The sequence below is a fragment of the Protopterus annectens genome, chromosome 2.part1 (assembly GCF_019279795.1).
Source record: "Protopterus annectens isolate FY-2018-M chromosome 2.part1, PAN1.0, whole genome shotgun sequence".
Lineage (NCBI taxonomy): Eukaryota > Metazoa > Chordata > Ceratodontiformes > Protopteridae > Protopterus > Protopterus annectens.
Window position 1 is genome coordinate 627,039,754 of NC_056729.1, and position 17,479 is coordinate 627,057,232.

The following is a 17,479-nucleotide window of genomic DNA, read 5'->3' on the forward strand; positions in this document are numbered from 1 at the left end:
TTACATAATACTTTTACTTGGAGACTACAGGTGATTGAAACCAGTGAAATTATGCTTCCATTTGCATAGTTTTGGTATTCCTGATGGCTCTTTTTTTTGTATCCGCTGACCTTTTTTATTTTTTTCACATTTTGCCTCCTAATGGGCAAAAAAAGCAAGTGTCCTAAAACCAAGTGATAAAAATAGAGATGAGTTGTCTGGAAGAGATTAGACAGCAGCAAGGTATGGAGAACAGTATCTATTCATATGGTTATATAAATGTCATGCAAATCAACCTTGAGTTGCAACATTTGCAAATCATACTGATTTTGACAACCATTTTGACACGTTATATGCAAACAAATATGACTACTCAGGGGCGATCTCTGCCTTGTGTATAGGGCAATCTCTGACCATGGTTTATTGGAAATGCTGTATATCCATAAGTCAAATGGTGCATGGGTTACTTGCTCTAAAGATCTTAACCTGGTATGTAACATTAATAAAACCTGCTGGAGGGATAGACTTGTCACCCAGATGTTACCAAACCTTTGGGGCAGACTCCTACTTCATGTCAAACAAAGCACCTCAGTTACCCTCTTCAAAGGCTATGTGGACGATTAGATGGGTAACTGTAAATTCACCCCGGGGGTTCCACCTGTGTCTGTCTTGGACAGGAACAATAGGTGTTGATCATGGAAACAAGGGTAACTTAGCTAGGCTTGTAAGGGCCCTAGGACCATTAGCTTAGTAACTTCCTAAGTTCTTATGATCCTATAAAGAACACTGTTGAACAGCTATTTACATATGTACAGAAAGAACATTTATGTATAGACAGCTGATATTTGTGGGATGTATGAGAAGGTAATAAATAAGACATGTAACTCTCCATTAAGAAATATGTTAGCAATTCTCAGTGACAGATTTATCAAGGGGGGTAGGGGAGCTCCCACTTTAATAATATAAAAAGCCAGACACTTACCCCTGTACTGTATGGCTTTCGGCAGTGGTGTGAATGCAACTTCTTATTCTTGATTTGGCTACAGCATTACATTAAAGCTGTAGCCAAATCATGACTATAAATGAGAAGCATTACCATTCCACCAAAAGCTGTTCACTGCATAGACAGCAGCCTAAAGCTACTACTATATCTCTAAATTATCTGGAATTTATTGAAAATATAATGAATTTCTTAGAAAGACATGCATCATGAAATTATGAGTGGCCCTTTAACTCAAGTGGACCTATAGTGCTACATCTGTTAAACAGCATCTACAATGCCACTGCAGGGAGAAATTCTTCAGACCCACGTCTGCAGCCCATAAAGGTGCTCAAGCCTTTCAAAAGTTCTGCAGTTTTTATTGTGGTTGTTAGATATGCACAAACATTCAGTCGTTAAATTCTTTGATGGTGCTTGTGTAATTGGAAACACACACATTATCCAAATGCAGAAAAGATCAAAGAGAACAGATTATGGTGGTTCAGGCACATGTGCAGAAAAGCAGAAGTTAATCTGCTGAAGAAGATTTGGGGCAGACAGAAAGAAGGTAATAGGAAATTATGGCAACACGCAAAGAGGTGGATGGATTCTGTGAGATAAGATTTGCAACATTCAGGCATGAGTGTCAAAGAAGACAGTAGTGTGGCATTGAATAGAGAGAGATGGCGGCAGTTAACATGACACCTTGACCTCACATAAAAAATGTGAAAAAGGGGGATGATAATGATGATGATGGTGCATGTGTAATAATCAAACTTAAAAAGCTACATCTGCCATTAGAAAAAAACATGAGAAAATATATTTTATTTTTTAAAATCCCAACCTTCCACAATGACTTCTTTCCTAATTTAGCTCCATAAATATACAAGTAACACCCCACTATGCAGATCAGAATATTAGTAGATCGCTCCTGATCGTGTGCTGTCAGCTTTCTTCCTAACATCCAGCACAAATTAATTTTCACCATTCTTTTAAAAATTTTCTTTTCTTGTAATTTTCAACATCATTGTAAACACAAATACATTTTCCATTTTACACTCAGTGAGCTGAACAGACGCCTGACATCAGCACAGAAAAAACATTCAGCTGAGAAGGTGTCTGTTCAGTTTATGAATCTGTTCTGTAGAATCTTTTTGCTTTCTTTAAGTTCTTATGCTGCAGTATATAAAATCTGCACAGCACATTGGAACTATTTAGCTAGATAAAGAATTAATTTCTATATGCATAGTTCTCAAATTTTAACGTCTGGAATCAGGCAAATCAAGGACACTCAGAATATTTTTTAAAAGGTATATATTGCCCTATTAAATTGCATTATATCCACTAATCAGTGAAAAGAAAATAGTCGGATTAAAAAAACGTATTTATATGTATACATGCATGCTTGCATGCATGTGCATGTCTATGTGTCTGTGCCTCTTACTGGAGAGTTGGTGATACAGGTTTGGTCTACCTGTAAAATCTTTTAATGCAAGTAATCTGGACATAGCCATGAATAATGCGGGTAGAATCAAGGCACAAATTCTAGTATATATTTTTAATTATTGCTCTTAGAAACATAGAATGTTGCTAGAATAACAGGATTTTTATTTGCATGCATTTTCTGAAGGATATGAAGTCTGCAAATGTCTGTCATTATTTAGCGACATCAGTTCCCAATGATTTGCTTGAAAACTAAATGTTTTATGAAGAACAGACCACACATATAAGGCAAAAACCTGGGAAGTTGAGAGGTATGGGTCTATGTTTTCAAAATTCCAAGTATGAGTTGGACTAGCTAAACTCAGAGTTGTTGTTTGTCTTTCGGCTTTTTCCCGGTAAGGGGTCGCCACTGCGGAACTCCGGTCCGCTAATGATTGGCAGTAGATTTTTACGAAACACTGAGGTGCCAGCTCGATGCCCAACCTTCAACGAAGGAACGTCCATTTACGCACACATGTCTTTCAAATGCTACCCAACCGCGGGGAGGACATGCAGACTCCACACAGAAGGCACTCCCACGCCAAGCCGAGAATCGAATGGGAGAACCACTAGCTAAACTCAGAGTACTGATTTATAAAGATAAACTTAGCATGTATTATATCTGTACCTTTAATGCTTTATGCACTGTCCAGAGTAAAAATGTAGCATTATCCTATTGACAAAATACAAAGTGATCTTTAGTATGTTTATCAATGTTTTAATTGAACAAAGGTGTAATGAAACAAAAAACATCACACATAAAACAACAGACATTCCCCTTCCCCACACATACACATTCATAACTGGCAGATGGCTGTGCTACTGTTTTTTTCTTGTAGATGTACACACTGTGTTTTTGTTAAACTTGTAGATAGTTTAAAATATTTGTTGGCAGGCCTGCTGTTCATTCTGTCAGTAATACAGCACAAAATGAAGCCTACATGAGCTAAAATCTGACTAAACAGTAGAATGTTGCTAGAGGTTTGCTAGGACAGAAGATCTCTTCAAATAATGTGAGTAAAATATGATCAGTGTTTGCTATAAATGTGAACCAACATATTCTATTAGCTACTGAAACAGGAGTATTTCCATGCACAAGTGTATTTACTAAGGTGGGGTAGAGAGGGTGGTGGGGATCTCAGATGATGCTAAAGGGAATCAGTGCCACTGTGAAGCTATGGCCAGAAATTGTTTATCTGAAATCTGCCTCATGACAGAAAAAGCATACATTAAAACATTAAGTACGAAATATCAAGAGAGAGTTTTTTTCTGATAGTGTGTATGTGTTTGTAGAAGGAGAGAGGGGGAGGTGAGTTGACAGAAGAAATGATTGGCCCTGCTGTTTTGCTGTTGTAATTTTGCCTTTGGCTTTGTATAACCCCCCACACATACACATACACACACCTGGTAGCACCACTATTTTTGCTTGAGGTATGGCATTTGTCTGCCTTTCCTCACACTGAATAGGATGTTCTGTGCAGACATGGTTCCTATTCTTGTAATACAGCCAGACAAGCATATGCACCTGCATTGATGAAAATAGGTTCATAGGTTGGTACTATGCTATTGGCCCTAGGGCCTATACAAGCCTAGCCATAACAATTCCCTGGCAATTTCTTCCCACAGTATTTACTTCCCTGGACACCTGTCTAGCAAAGTGAGTTGTGTTACCACCATGCATTTCACTGGCAAGTCTTGAACCCAGGACCCTATGCACTACAGTCAGAGCAACATACCCTTATGCCAAATCAGCAGCTTGTACGGGTCATAATAGAGTTTTTCTTCCTTTTCTATGATGAGTCTCTATGTTTAATCACATACACATCAAGGACAAATTGTACTACTGTAGTACTTGTACTAATATGTGGATAGGTGACATGAGTACCATGTGTGCGCACCTGTCCTGCCTCCATATGTATGCATGCATGCATTGATCTGTCTGACTCCTGTGTAATTTGTCTTACCAGTGTGGTCTGTTTATCCACAGATTGTTATGTCAACAATTTATGGCACTGAGCTATGTGGCACTGTGCCAGATTACATGTGCATGTTGTCTTCACATGAGTGTGAGTCTGTATGTCCACACAGACCACTCTTAGTTTGCAGTACCTTGATGTCACTTCAGAGTTGCATATGTCATCACATTTCCATACTCTTAGAGGGTTCCATATATTCAAATACAATTTACATTATGTATAAGTTACACTGTAACTTTTATTTGCATTCCATTTCACCTGCTGACACAATACTTTTAAAATGCAGTGTCAGACTGGTGCATGACACATTCACATAGGTTCATAGGTAGGTGCTAGGCTATCAGCCCAAGGGCCTACGTAAGCCTAGTCAACAAGGTTTCCTGGCTAATGCCACCCAAGAAAGCTATTTTCTTGTGCCACTGTCAAGCAGAGACACTGAAGTGATCCCCGGGATGTATTTCCTATTTCCCATCCACTCATCAAGATTTTTCTTGAAGAGTGCTAATGAAGAACTTTGCTTGACATAGATGGGTAGCCTGTTCCAGAGTATGGGAATTCTCTGGGACAGGAATCTATCCCTCCAGCATGTCCTGTTTATTGTGGTGACAAGGTTTAGGTCCCTAGAGCATGTAGCTCGGAGGGATTGGGATTTCTTTAGGTGTAGCATGTCCAACAGCTCTGGGTTTGACATAGCTTTATATGTTAGGCAGAGATTACCTCGGAGTAGGCGATATGCTATGGAGTAAAGCTGGAGTTTTTTGAGGTGGTCAGTGTAGGGCATTTTTTTGAGGCCAGTAATCCTCTTTGTGAAGTACTTCTGTGGCCTTTCCATCTGCTGCAGATGTCTTGTGAGGTACATTCCAAAAGGGGCATTGTACTCTATAATGGGTCTAATGAGTGTCGAGTACAGGGGAACAATGTCCTCTTTTTTCCTGGATGAGAACCCTTTTATGATGAGGTGTGTCACGTAGAAGGACTTCCTGACTACTGTGGCAATGTGACTATCAAAGGACAGACTACTGTCTAACTGGGTCCCAAGGTCTCTTATCACACATTCGGTGTTAAGTAGATTGCTGCCTATGTGGTACATGTGTTACATACTAATAGCAAGTTTTCTTAAGGGCATGTTCTGCTATGTGTGTTGTAGAGGTATGTTTGTCGCCATTATGGCATTACATTTTCTTTCTGCCCACACATTTCCAAATGTTACTTCCCACAGATGTGTAGGTGTATTGTGTCTCATGCGTGCAACCATGATATTTGTTAACATGAGCTTGCATAACTGTACATATGACTATGTATAACAACATTTATTTTTACTCATGTACATGTACTGATATTTATCACATAGTTGCTACTGTTGTAAATTACTGTAATTTGTATATCATCCGCACACAAATGTGACTTTCATGTAAACACTCATATCACATACAGTGACCATATAGTGTGGCATATGTGCCAGTATGCAGCTGCTTATAGTCAACAATTTGTCCATGTGATGTGTTACTGTGCACATACCCATATGGATGTGTGGTACTCAGCTTCTGATGTCAGGTTACATATAATCCTTGTGTCCTGTATACATGTTGTGTAGGTATTTTGCATTAGGTGTTCTGCACAACCTGTCACATTTTAACATGCATATCATTGCTTATGAATACATATGATGCAACTAGGAATGGCATGTGTTCAGATGTACTTCGCTGTAGCAGCACCTTAACTTCTCATAGTTACCTGATATTGTTCATAGGTTCATAAGTAAGTACTAGGTTAGCTGCCCATGTGGACCATTTTAAACCTATCCAATTTCCCTTTGAAAAATGAGACTCAAACTCTGTACCTTATGCTTGAAATTTATATTATTTTATTTATTTATTTTATTTTATTTTACATTTGTTTACTGGGATAGTCTGACTGGACGAGGTCCATTTACATCTGAGGCCCGGGGATAAAAGCTTCACATTTGCATAACAATCAGAGAAAATAATATCAGACAGAAATGTAAAACAGACAAAGAGAATATCAACATTATATGAAGTAATAAAAAACAATATGGCTACCAAGGGAAATTTCATGCTAGAGATAAAGAAATTAGAGTTGTGGTACTGTAGCATATATACAGTAAGTATACTGGGAAGGAAAGTATATGAAGAAGCAAAATAAATGTTATGTAATACATGGACACAGCCAGGTGTTCATAAGATGTGATTTAAGTGAGATTTTGAGGTAGTGGATACAGAAGTCAGAGAAAAGGGTAGGCTATTCCAGGTTCTAGATATAATGTGGGTGAATAGGACTCTCCCAAAATTATTGTTAGTCCTTGAGATACAGAATAGTGATTTGTCAACAGAATGGAGAGGGCAATTAGCTTTGTAGTGAGTGAGAAGCTGACTTAGCACTGGGGTTTTATTAGGATGTTTCAGGATGTTATAGTCAATGATTAGTTGGTGGTAACTGAGTAGTTTAGGAAGTTCTAGCCATTGTACGTCCCTTAGAGCCTGACAGTGGTGGGTTCTGAAAAAGGAGTTTTTAGCAAACTTGGGAATTTGATTATAGCCTGACTCAAGTTTCTCAAGATCAAGTTTTCTGGTCAAGGTAAGAACTGGTGCGGCGCACACTAGTGTGGACAATAGGTGAGTTTGGGCTAGGGTGATTCATGCCTGATCTGAGATGAAATCTTTGTGTCTGTGTAGTGTTCCCATTTTTTGTGTACTTTTTTGATGGTTTGGGAAATATGGACATCAAAGAGGAGGTTTTTGTCAATTTCTACACCAAGGAGTTTAGTATGGGTTGAAGGAGAGATGGTAGTGCCATTTTTGGAAGTGATGGTAAAGGAAAGAGGGGTAGTTTTTGATTTATTGGGGTGAATAGGAACAATTTAGTCTTGTTGGGGTTTAGGATGAGTTGGATATCAGTAATCCATTTCTCCACAGAGGTAAAGGAGTCCTGGGTGAGTTGTTGTAGAGGGATGAGAGATGGGGCAGAGCAGATTAGAGCTGAATCATCTGCATACTGGATGAGTGTGGCATGTTGGGTGGAGGTATGCAGATTGTTAGTGAAAATAGAAAAAAAGAAGTGGGTCCAGTATTGAGCCTTGTGGCACTCCAATGGTAGTAGGTAGTAAGGGAGATAGTGTGCCTTGCCATTAGATGTATTGCTGCCTGTACAATAGATAGTTCTTGAACTAAGCCACAGTAAATGGGACAAAGGATAGGGAGGCTAGATTATCTAGTAGTAAGGAGTGGGAGACCATATCAAAAGCTTTGGAGAGATCTAAGACTATAGCAGTTACAAAGTTATTGTCATTTCTGTGTTGGTTGACCAAATTAGTAAAAGAGAGAAGGGCATTAGTTGTACTGTGGTATGGCTGGAATCCATGTTGTGTAGTGGAAAGAAGTTTATGTGTATTCAGGAAATGAATAACCTGAGAATTAATACATTTCTCAAGTAGCTTAGATAAGGGACAGAGTAGGTCAATGGGACGGTAATTTGAGAAGTAAAATAGTTGCCACCTTTATGTTTCTATTAAATGTTAAATATCAAATGTTTCTAATAAAACAAAATATATTATTATTTAATAGTACACCTAGTAATAAACACAAAGTAGTCTACAGTATTAAAAGCAGTGTTGTTTGGAACATACTGTCTGAGTAAAACAATCCCTTTTTGCTGAAAAATGATTAGTACAAAGTAAACTTATATCTATGGTGATTAATATAAAATCTCCTAGTCTACAGTAAAAGCTGGCAAACAACTTCATAAATAGCAAGACTACTTAATAAAAGATTACATCCATCATTAGTTTGTTCAACTTATTATAAAGATATATTACAACAGGTTTCATCTTGGGACCAGCTACACCTACTATGGGACAAAAAAAGAGTACAGCATGTTTATGTATTTTTAGAATACCAAACAATCTCTGGGATTCAAAAACTCTTACCATGAGTGGGAAGCCTTAACTCTGCCTATTCCATTCTTTCAAAACAATGAAGTGAAAGCTGTTAAAAGACAGTGGCCACCCATTCACTACTATAGAAGTAAATGAGATACAGGCAAGTTCACCAAGGACAAAGAGATGGGAAGGTGTTAGTATGTTTTATTGGCCATTTTGGGTCAATTCTAAACTCCTTGATCTCTCTTTTAAAACCAGGCTGCCTCATGGTTTTGACATCTTTTCAGGCTTGCTAGTTGTTGATGAAGCACCTACGAAGAGGAGAAAATGCTGAGAGAAGAAAAGGAGCCACTTTTGTGATTTTAAGTATTTTCTTCTGATTTTTTGTTAAGTTTTACTGCTTTGCCGCCTACTTTTTGGCATTTTCCGGCTTGCTAAAGTTTATATCTGTAATAGTAACAGTACTTGGAACACATCTAGAGCCAGTTTACTGCATTTCCTGTGTTGCACTTAATTTAAAATCGTTTTTCTCTAAAAACTGCATTTTACCTGATTTTGGCCTAGCACTCAAGTGTGGGGTCATTTATTGCACTGTTGTGATTATGTTGCTGCTTGTGTATCTCTGCTACCTTTAAACTACAAAAAAAAAAAAAAAAAAAATCTTGCTTTTTTCCCACTTTCTGAAAGTTAAGAAAGTTCAGTTACAGATTTGCTGTTCTGAACTGTTTGGAAGTTTCTAGAAGGCCAGTGCTTGCCTGGGCTAAAGGGAAGTCTCTGTGTTCACCAGTGGGAGTGGTTAACACTGAACAGCCTGACTGTCCCTGGAGGAGTGGTTACTACCTAGAAGCTATAGTTTTATTGGCCATTTTGGGTCAATTCTAAACTTGATCTCTCTCTCTCTCATAAAACCAGGCTGCCTCATGGTTTTAGCGTCTTTTCAGGCTTGCTAGTTGTTGCTGAAGCACCTACCAAGAGGAGAAAACGTTGAGAGAAGAAAAGGAGCCACTTTTGTGATTTTAAGTATTTTCTTCTGATTTTTTGTTAAGTTTTACTGCTTTGCCGCCTACTTTTTGGCATTTTCCGGCTTGCTAAAGTTTATATCTGTAACAGTAACAGTACTTGGAACACATCTAGAGCCTGTTTACTGCATTTCCTGTGTTGCACTTAATTTACAATTGTTTTTTTCTCTAAAACCTGCATTTTACCTGATTTTGGCCTAGCACTCAAGTGTGGGGTCATTTATTGCACTGTTGTGATTATTTTGCTGCTTGTGTATCTCTGCTACCTTTAAACTACAACAAAAAGAAGAAAAAAAAATCTTGCTTTTTTCCCACTTTCTGAAAGTTAAGAAAGTTCAGTTACAGATTTGCTGTTCTGAACTGTTTGGAAGTTTCTAGAAGGCCAGTGCTTGCTTGGGCTAAAGGGAAGTCTCTGTGTTCAACAGTGGGAGTGGTTAACACTGAACAGCCTGCCTGTCCCTGGAGGAGTGGTTACTACCTAGAAGCTGTAGTTTTATTGGCCATTTTGGGTCAATTCTAAACTCCTTGATCTCTCTCTCTTAAAACCAGGCTGCCTCGTGGTTTTGGCATCTTTTCAGGCTTGCTAGTTGTTGCTGAAGCACCTGCCAAGAGGAGAAAATGCTGAGAGAAGAAAATGAGCCACTTTTGAGATTTTAAGTATTTTCTTCTGATTTTTTGTTAAGTTTTACTGCTTTGCCGCCTACTTTTCGGCATTTTCCGGCTTACTAAAGTTTATATCTGTAACAGTAACAGTACTTGGAACACACCTAGAGCCTGTTTACTGCATTTCCTGTGTTGCACTTAATTTAAAATCATTTTTTCTCTAAAACCTGCATTTTACCTGATTTTGGCCTAACAATCAAGTGTGGGGTCATTTATTGCACTGCTGTGATTATTTTGCAGCTTGTGTATCTCTGCTATGTTTAACTACAAGAAAAAGAAAAAAAAAATCTTGCTTTTTTCCCACTTTCTGAAAGTTAAGAAAGTTCGGTTACAGATTTGCTGTTCTGAACTGTTTCTAGAAGGCCAGTGCTTGCTTGGGCTAAAGGGAAGTCTCTGTGTTCACCAGTGGGAGTGGTTAACACTGAACAGCCTGCCTGTCCCTGGAGGAGTGGTTACTACCTAGAAGCTGTAGTTTTATTGGCCATTTTGGGTCAATTCTAAACTCCTTGATCTCTCTCTCTCTCTCTTAAAACACTACAACTCTCTTTTTGCGCAGTTTTGCGCACTGAGCAGCGTTGGGCAGCGCCTAAACAGGTTTAAACTATTCCAGGCTCCACAAAGTCTGCTCTTCACTTTTTCCCTTAGAACTGTTCAAACTCTCAAAGTAATCACTCTATTCTCTTTCTAAAGCCCTGCACTTGCTCAGCTCTTATAAGGAAACACTAACTAACTAAAGCACTACACCCTCCTTGACTTCTCATAAGTATTAGACTCCCCATTGGTCCTTCCTGATCAAGTGAAAAATCTGTTCCCTTCCCTAATCTGATCAGTAAAAAAACAGTTCCCTATACTAATCTGGTATGTCCAAGGGTCAGTTTCAAGGTTACTCTCCAGTCCAGCTGGTGAATCTGGGAATTTTGAGGCAATGTTACAATTGCCTTATGTACCTGAACAACCCTCTCCTCCTTCCAACAAACTCTAATTCATGTGAGAGATGCAGTTACACAGCCAAACTGGAGGCAGAGCTTTCTCAACCCAAGACTGGCACAGTCAGTCAGGAGGAAAAGGTAACCACCCACACACAAATCCAGTCTCACACAGACCTATTGCATCTGCATACCCAACACATAAACACACAAAAACATACTTTGAGGCTCCAAATAAAAATCTGCCTAAACAGCAAAGACCTCCTAAGCAGATATCCAAGCAACAGCCACCCCTCAACAATACCCACAAATCACATATCTCACAAAATCAGTGCGCCTCACAGTCACAGCCCATAAGGCCAAACAACACACCAAATACACTTGTTATAGGGGCTCTATTGTCCGGCACACTGATGTCCCACTCACCAGACTTAACAAGGAGAAGGTCACTGTAAGCTGCCTGTTGGGTGCCAGGATCCACCACATAATGCAAGCACTCAGGTCACTCCAAAGCAAGTACAAATATGACTCCATCATTGTCCATGCTGGTGTGAATGACCTGAGATGTACCTCCCTGGACTACATGAAAAGAGACATAGAGGAGCTCTCTGACCATGTAGCCCAGGCTGGTATGTCCCTGACCTTGAGTAGCATCTTGCCCTCACCAAGAATGATGTCACAGTATAAAGACAAAATGATCAGTTTCAACAATTGGCTAATGTATTGGTGTCATTCAAAGGGGATCCAGTGTCTGTCAGCCTGGGATGACATGCTCGGCAAGCCACGTTGCTTCGCTAGGGACAGTTTGCACCTGTCACCCTTAGGCTTTCGTATACTGGTCAAGGCTCTTGCCACGCCCATAGTGCCTTTTTTAGGCAAGGCTCAAAGGACAAACCCACCTCCATAGACAACCCAAAGATAAAAAAACTAAAGGTAATGCCACTCAGTGCCAGAAGTCTAAACCTCAAGATGCACTCACTCGAGACTCTTCTCAGTATGGAGAAAATCGATGTCTGTGCAGTAACAGAAACCTGGTTCAAGGCTCCTGAGAGCACCCCAGCACTACCAGGTTATAACTCATACCATGCATTTCAGCCCCAAAACTCGGACTGAAGCACAAAAGGAGGGAGTATCTATATTCATCAAAGATACCTACACCTCCAGGTTAGTGGCACTGCACGAGCATCGGAAACCATCCATGTGCAACTAACAGCGGGCAAAACTGCCTTTCAGTTTGTAGCCTGCTACAGAACACCCTCCCTATTACAGGAACCCCACTTGGCATTCCTGAGAACACTGGAGAATATGAAGGTCTCTCCAAACACTATGTTATTGGGTGACTTCAAGTACCCAAACATTGACTGGGAAAACTACTCAAGCCCAAACACCCTCGCCCAACGGTTCCTTGAATTTATAAACTCTAACGCAATGGAACAACTGGTCACCACTCCCACAAGAGGGAACAACATATTGGACCTGGTCATCACCAACATGGGAACTCTATGTTCCACACCAGAGGTAAACCCCTCATTGGTAAGATCAGACCATAAACAAATTTCCCTGGACATCCATATCCTGTTCCCACCCCCAGCCAAGGAAATCACTGTAAAGAATTTCTCCAAAGCCAACTTTGCACTTCTCAAGACTGAGGTGGAATCCTTCAAAGCCCCTGGGCCAGAGGATAATACAGCCCAATCTGCAGAATCCTTTACAAATGCATTCTATGAGCACCTGCAGGAATGCATGGATCGTGCTATCCCAAATAAAATCAAGACTCACTCCTCCAAAAACAGGAGACCGGTCTGGTGGACCCCAGCCATAAATAAGCTATACAACAGAAGGAGGAAGCTACTACATGACAGAGCAAAATCCCAAAAAGGGAAGGCATCTCTGATCAGTGTTAGCAAGAAACTTCGATCCCTCATAAAATCATCAAAGGCCAGTTTCGAAAGAAAAATTGCCCTAGACACTAAAGATAATCACAAGGCCTTCTTTAGTTATGTCAGAACACGGGTGGAAACTCCCAGATATGCTCTGAATTGTTGCATAAAGGTACAAAATATACTGAACCTACAGACATAGCCAACATCCTGGCAGAGAGATTCAGTGCAAACTTCTCCCCCCCTTCCCCCCCAAAGGAGCAAACGCCTATCCCAACTGAATGTAACCTCCCTGACATCACAGATGCACAGGTGGAAGCTGCCCTCTCCAAAGCAAAAAACACAGCATCTATGGGACTGGACGGTGTCCCAGGCTGTGTCTTACACGAGCTCCAAGAAGAACTGAACCCTCACATTGTCACTGTTCAAACTTAGCCTTACTACAGGATATGTACCCAAAGAATGGTGTAGAGCTACAGTGGTCCCACTCCACAAAGGTGGTGCCACAACGGACCCTGGAAACTATCGCCCCATAAGCCTGACTAGTCTGGTCTGTAAAGCTATGGAGTGTATTATCATGGAACTCATAAACAAAGACATTGGGAGCCTCCAGACATTGGACCCTACCCAATTCGGCTTTGCTAAGGGCAGCTTTTGCCTCTTAAACCTAGTTGATTTCTTTGAAACAGTAACCAAAGCCATAGATGAGGTCAAGGTAGTCCACACAGCCTACCTGGACCTCGCAAAAGCCTTCAACACAATACCCCACTCGGGCATCATAAATAAGCTTACCAGCTTAAATATCAACCCCTATATCACAAGATGGGTTGCAAACTGGCTCAGAAATAGAACCCACATGGTCAGAATCGCAGGTGCCATGTCCGAATCCAAACCAGTTACAAGTGGCATCCCACAGGGCTCAGTTCTGGGACCTCTCTTGTTCGGTATATACTTCTCTGAGGTTCAGGCTAACACAGGGGATTATGGCTAACAAAGTTTGCAAATGACTACAAACGGGGGGCCATAATCGAATCTCCAGCTGACACAAGCATCCTCCAAAAGGGTCTCACAGAGACGGATGCTTGGTGCCAGAACCACGGCCTCAAGCTAAATGCTAAAAAGTGCATAGTCATCCACTTTGGGAAAAACAAGGTGCCCACAAATTACCACATAGGTGGTAATCCATTAAGTACGGAAGAAGTAATTAGAGATTTGGGGACCAACGTAGATAGTAATCTCTCCTTTAATAATCACATTGCCAAAGTGGTTAGAAAGACCTTCTATATAGCCCGCCTTATCATGAAAGGGTTCGCATCTAGATCAAGAGAGGTCATTGTGCCCCTCTACTCATCACTCATCAGGCCCATAATTGAATACAATGCCCCTTTTGGGATGTACCTTACCCGACACCTGCAGCAACTGGAGAGACCCCAAAAGTACCTCACCAAGAGGATCATGGGCTACAAACAGATGTCCTATGCAGCTTGACTAAAGAAACTCCAGCTCTACTCAGTTGCTTACCGCCTACTCAGAGGCGATCTATGCCTGACGTACAAAGCCATGTCAAACCCAGAATTAATGGACATGCTCCACCTCAAAAAATTCAAGTCCCTTAGAGCTACATGCTCCAGGGACCTAAACCTCAGCACAAAAATAAATAGGACATGCTGGAGGGACAGATTCATTTCCCAGAGGCTCCCCTCACTCTGGAATAGAATCCCAATTCATGTTAGACATAGGCCCTCGCTGACCCTCTTCAAGCAAAATTTGGACGCGTGGATGGGAAATCGCAAATTCACCCCTGGGATCTCTCCTGTGTCCCTGCTAGACAGAGGCACAGTACAGAGGCACAGTAGGCTAATCTAATAGGGAGGTGGAAGCCAGATACACTCTGGCTAGGCTTATAAATGCCCTAGGGCAGAAAGCCTAGTATCTACCTATGAACCTATGAACCTATGTACATGTGTGTGCATGTCTGCACTGATAAAAAGGAAGTTAGAAGTGTGTGTGCACCAATTATCCCATCTGAGAATCAAATCCTCCGCTTTGTCCCTTGTAAGGTAGGCACCTTAACCATTATGTCAACCTCCTAGAACTCCCTACTTTGTCAAAGAAGGCTCTGTCCCAAATGAGTGACTTATGCTAGTGGCATTTCTTTTCAAAATCCTTTATTGTATTAAAATAAAGATTGGCCACCACCATATGATTAAAGTGGATGACTGCTTGAATGAAATTCCTCTAAATATTACAGAGGCCATCAGGAACCATGTGCAGACTAGGAATGAAATATCAAATGGATCAAACACTGCTGTAGCATACTACATCTGTAGGACTTAAAAAAAATCAGACTGGAGCCAAGTGTGTTACTGAATTGACCAGTTATCTTCTGAAACAAATTATTAAAAGGTACATGCATGACCTCAGTCACATTGTTAGCAGAAGCAAGTGTAATGGTGCCTCTATCATCTTCATTCATATCATTTTTAGTATTAGGAGCAAATGTGTTTTCATATAAATCATGCGGTTCATTTGCTCTGCTTCCATTAGTACTGGTGCCTTCATTGTTATTGCTAAACCAGGTAAATGCTTGATTCAAATTCCTTAAAATTTTAAGGAAACCACCAGAAGCTTATGCAAACTAAGAATGGACATATCAAATAGGTCTGATGATACTGTGGCTCCATCATCTACAAGTAGCACTTAAATGAGAAAAAAAAAACACTTCAGCCAAGTATGCAAAATAATAACAATAAATGTCTAAGACATGCTTAATACAAGTAACACCGACATGTATTGAAAAACTGAGCACCTTTGTCTTTATTCATACAAGATTTCATCTGAACTGAAATATAATTAATAACCCCTTCATTAAATAACAGCTTATTAAATTGTGAAAAAAAAAAACACCATAATCTCTAAAAGAACCATTTAAACAACTAATCAAAAACAACACGGATTCAAATGGACCAAGAAATTTAAATATACTGGATTAAAACACCCACAAAGAAAGAAGGAATAATATATTTACAAACATAAATAGAAGTTGTTTAATAAAAATGTCTTTTTTATCATTTTGAAAGCAAGGACAACCTACTGTTGTTATGCCTGGATGAAAAAAAATTAAATTATTTTGTGAAAAACATTCAAATGTATACCAAGGGTAGCAATTTTAATAGGTGGATGGACCCAGCAAAACTCAGGTGGCAGCTGAAATGTCATGTTCACTACCCCCTGGCTTAAATGAACATCTTACTGTCAATTCCAGTGCCCTGTATTGGGCCATTCTGACCCCCATTAGAGGAAGCAACATCCTCGACCTGGTTATCACCAACATGGGAGACTGTTGCTCCACACCTATAGTCAATTCCTCCCCAGATAAATCCGACCACAAACTGATCACCATGGAAATCTTCCTCTCACCTACAACCTCTGCTAAGGTGATCACCCTGAAAAACTTCTCTAAAGCTGACTTTGGGTTCCTAAAAACAGAGGTGGCGAATGTCTTGGCACCCATGCCAATGGAAAATAGCTGCATGACTGCCAAATCATACACCAATGCACTGTACGAGCACGTACACAAATGCATGGACCTTGGCATATAAAACAGAACTAAGATGCTCTCTTCCAAAAAAAGGAAGCTAATCTGGTGGTCCCCAGCCATCAATAAACTCTACAACATAAGAAAGAAACTGGCAGAAAAAAAATGAAGTCACAAGACTGAAATACCTCCCTTATCAGTCTCAACAAAAAGCTGAGATCCCTTATAAAATTCTTTAAAGCCAGCTATGAAGGTAGAATTGCAGCTGACACCAAAAACAACCACAAAGCCTTCTATAGCTATATCAAAAACCTCCAAGGCAATACCCAGATTAGCTCTGAGTTATTGCACAATGGCACCACCTATACTGAGCCAACAGATATAGCCAACATACTGGCCGACAGATTCAGTGCCAGCTTTCCCCCCCCCCCAGGCCCTATCACAATATGAGAAGAAAGCCTGGTACCCACCATTTGTGCAGCAAAGGTAAAAGCTGCATTGTCCAAAGCCAAGAATACAGCTTCCATGGGACCTGATAATATCCCTGTCTGTATCCTACATGAGCTACAAAACAAACTGGCACCACATCAGTGTGCCCTGTTCAATCACTGCCTTGTCTCAGGCTATGTCCCTAATGAATGGTGCACTGCTACAGTCATCCCACTCCATAAAGGGGGAACAACTACAGACCCTGGGAACTATCACCCCATTAGTCTGATGAGTCTGGTATGCAAAGCTATGGTGCACATCATCATGGACCTGCTTAACAAAGTTAGGCAATCTCCAAACTCTTGACCCCACACAGTTTGGTTTTGTCAAGAGGAGATCCTGCGTGCTGAACCTGGTTGACTTCTTTGAGGCAGTCACCAAGGCTGTAGATGAGGGTAAGGCAGTGCATATAGCTTACCTCGATGTGGACAAGGCCTTTGATACCATTCCCTACTCAGGTATCATTGATAAACTCACCAAATTAGGCATCAATCCTTACATCACTATGTGGGTTGCAAATTGGCTCACAGACATGACCCACAGAGTGAAAGTTGTGGATTTCAAGTCAGACCATCGACCAGTCATAAGTGGAGACCCACAGGGCTCAGTCCTGGGCCCTCTCCTGTTTGGCATCTACTTCTCAGAAGTGCAGG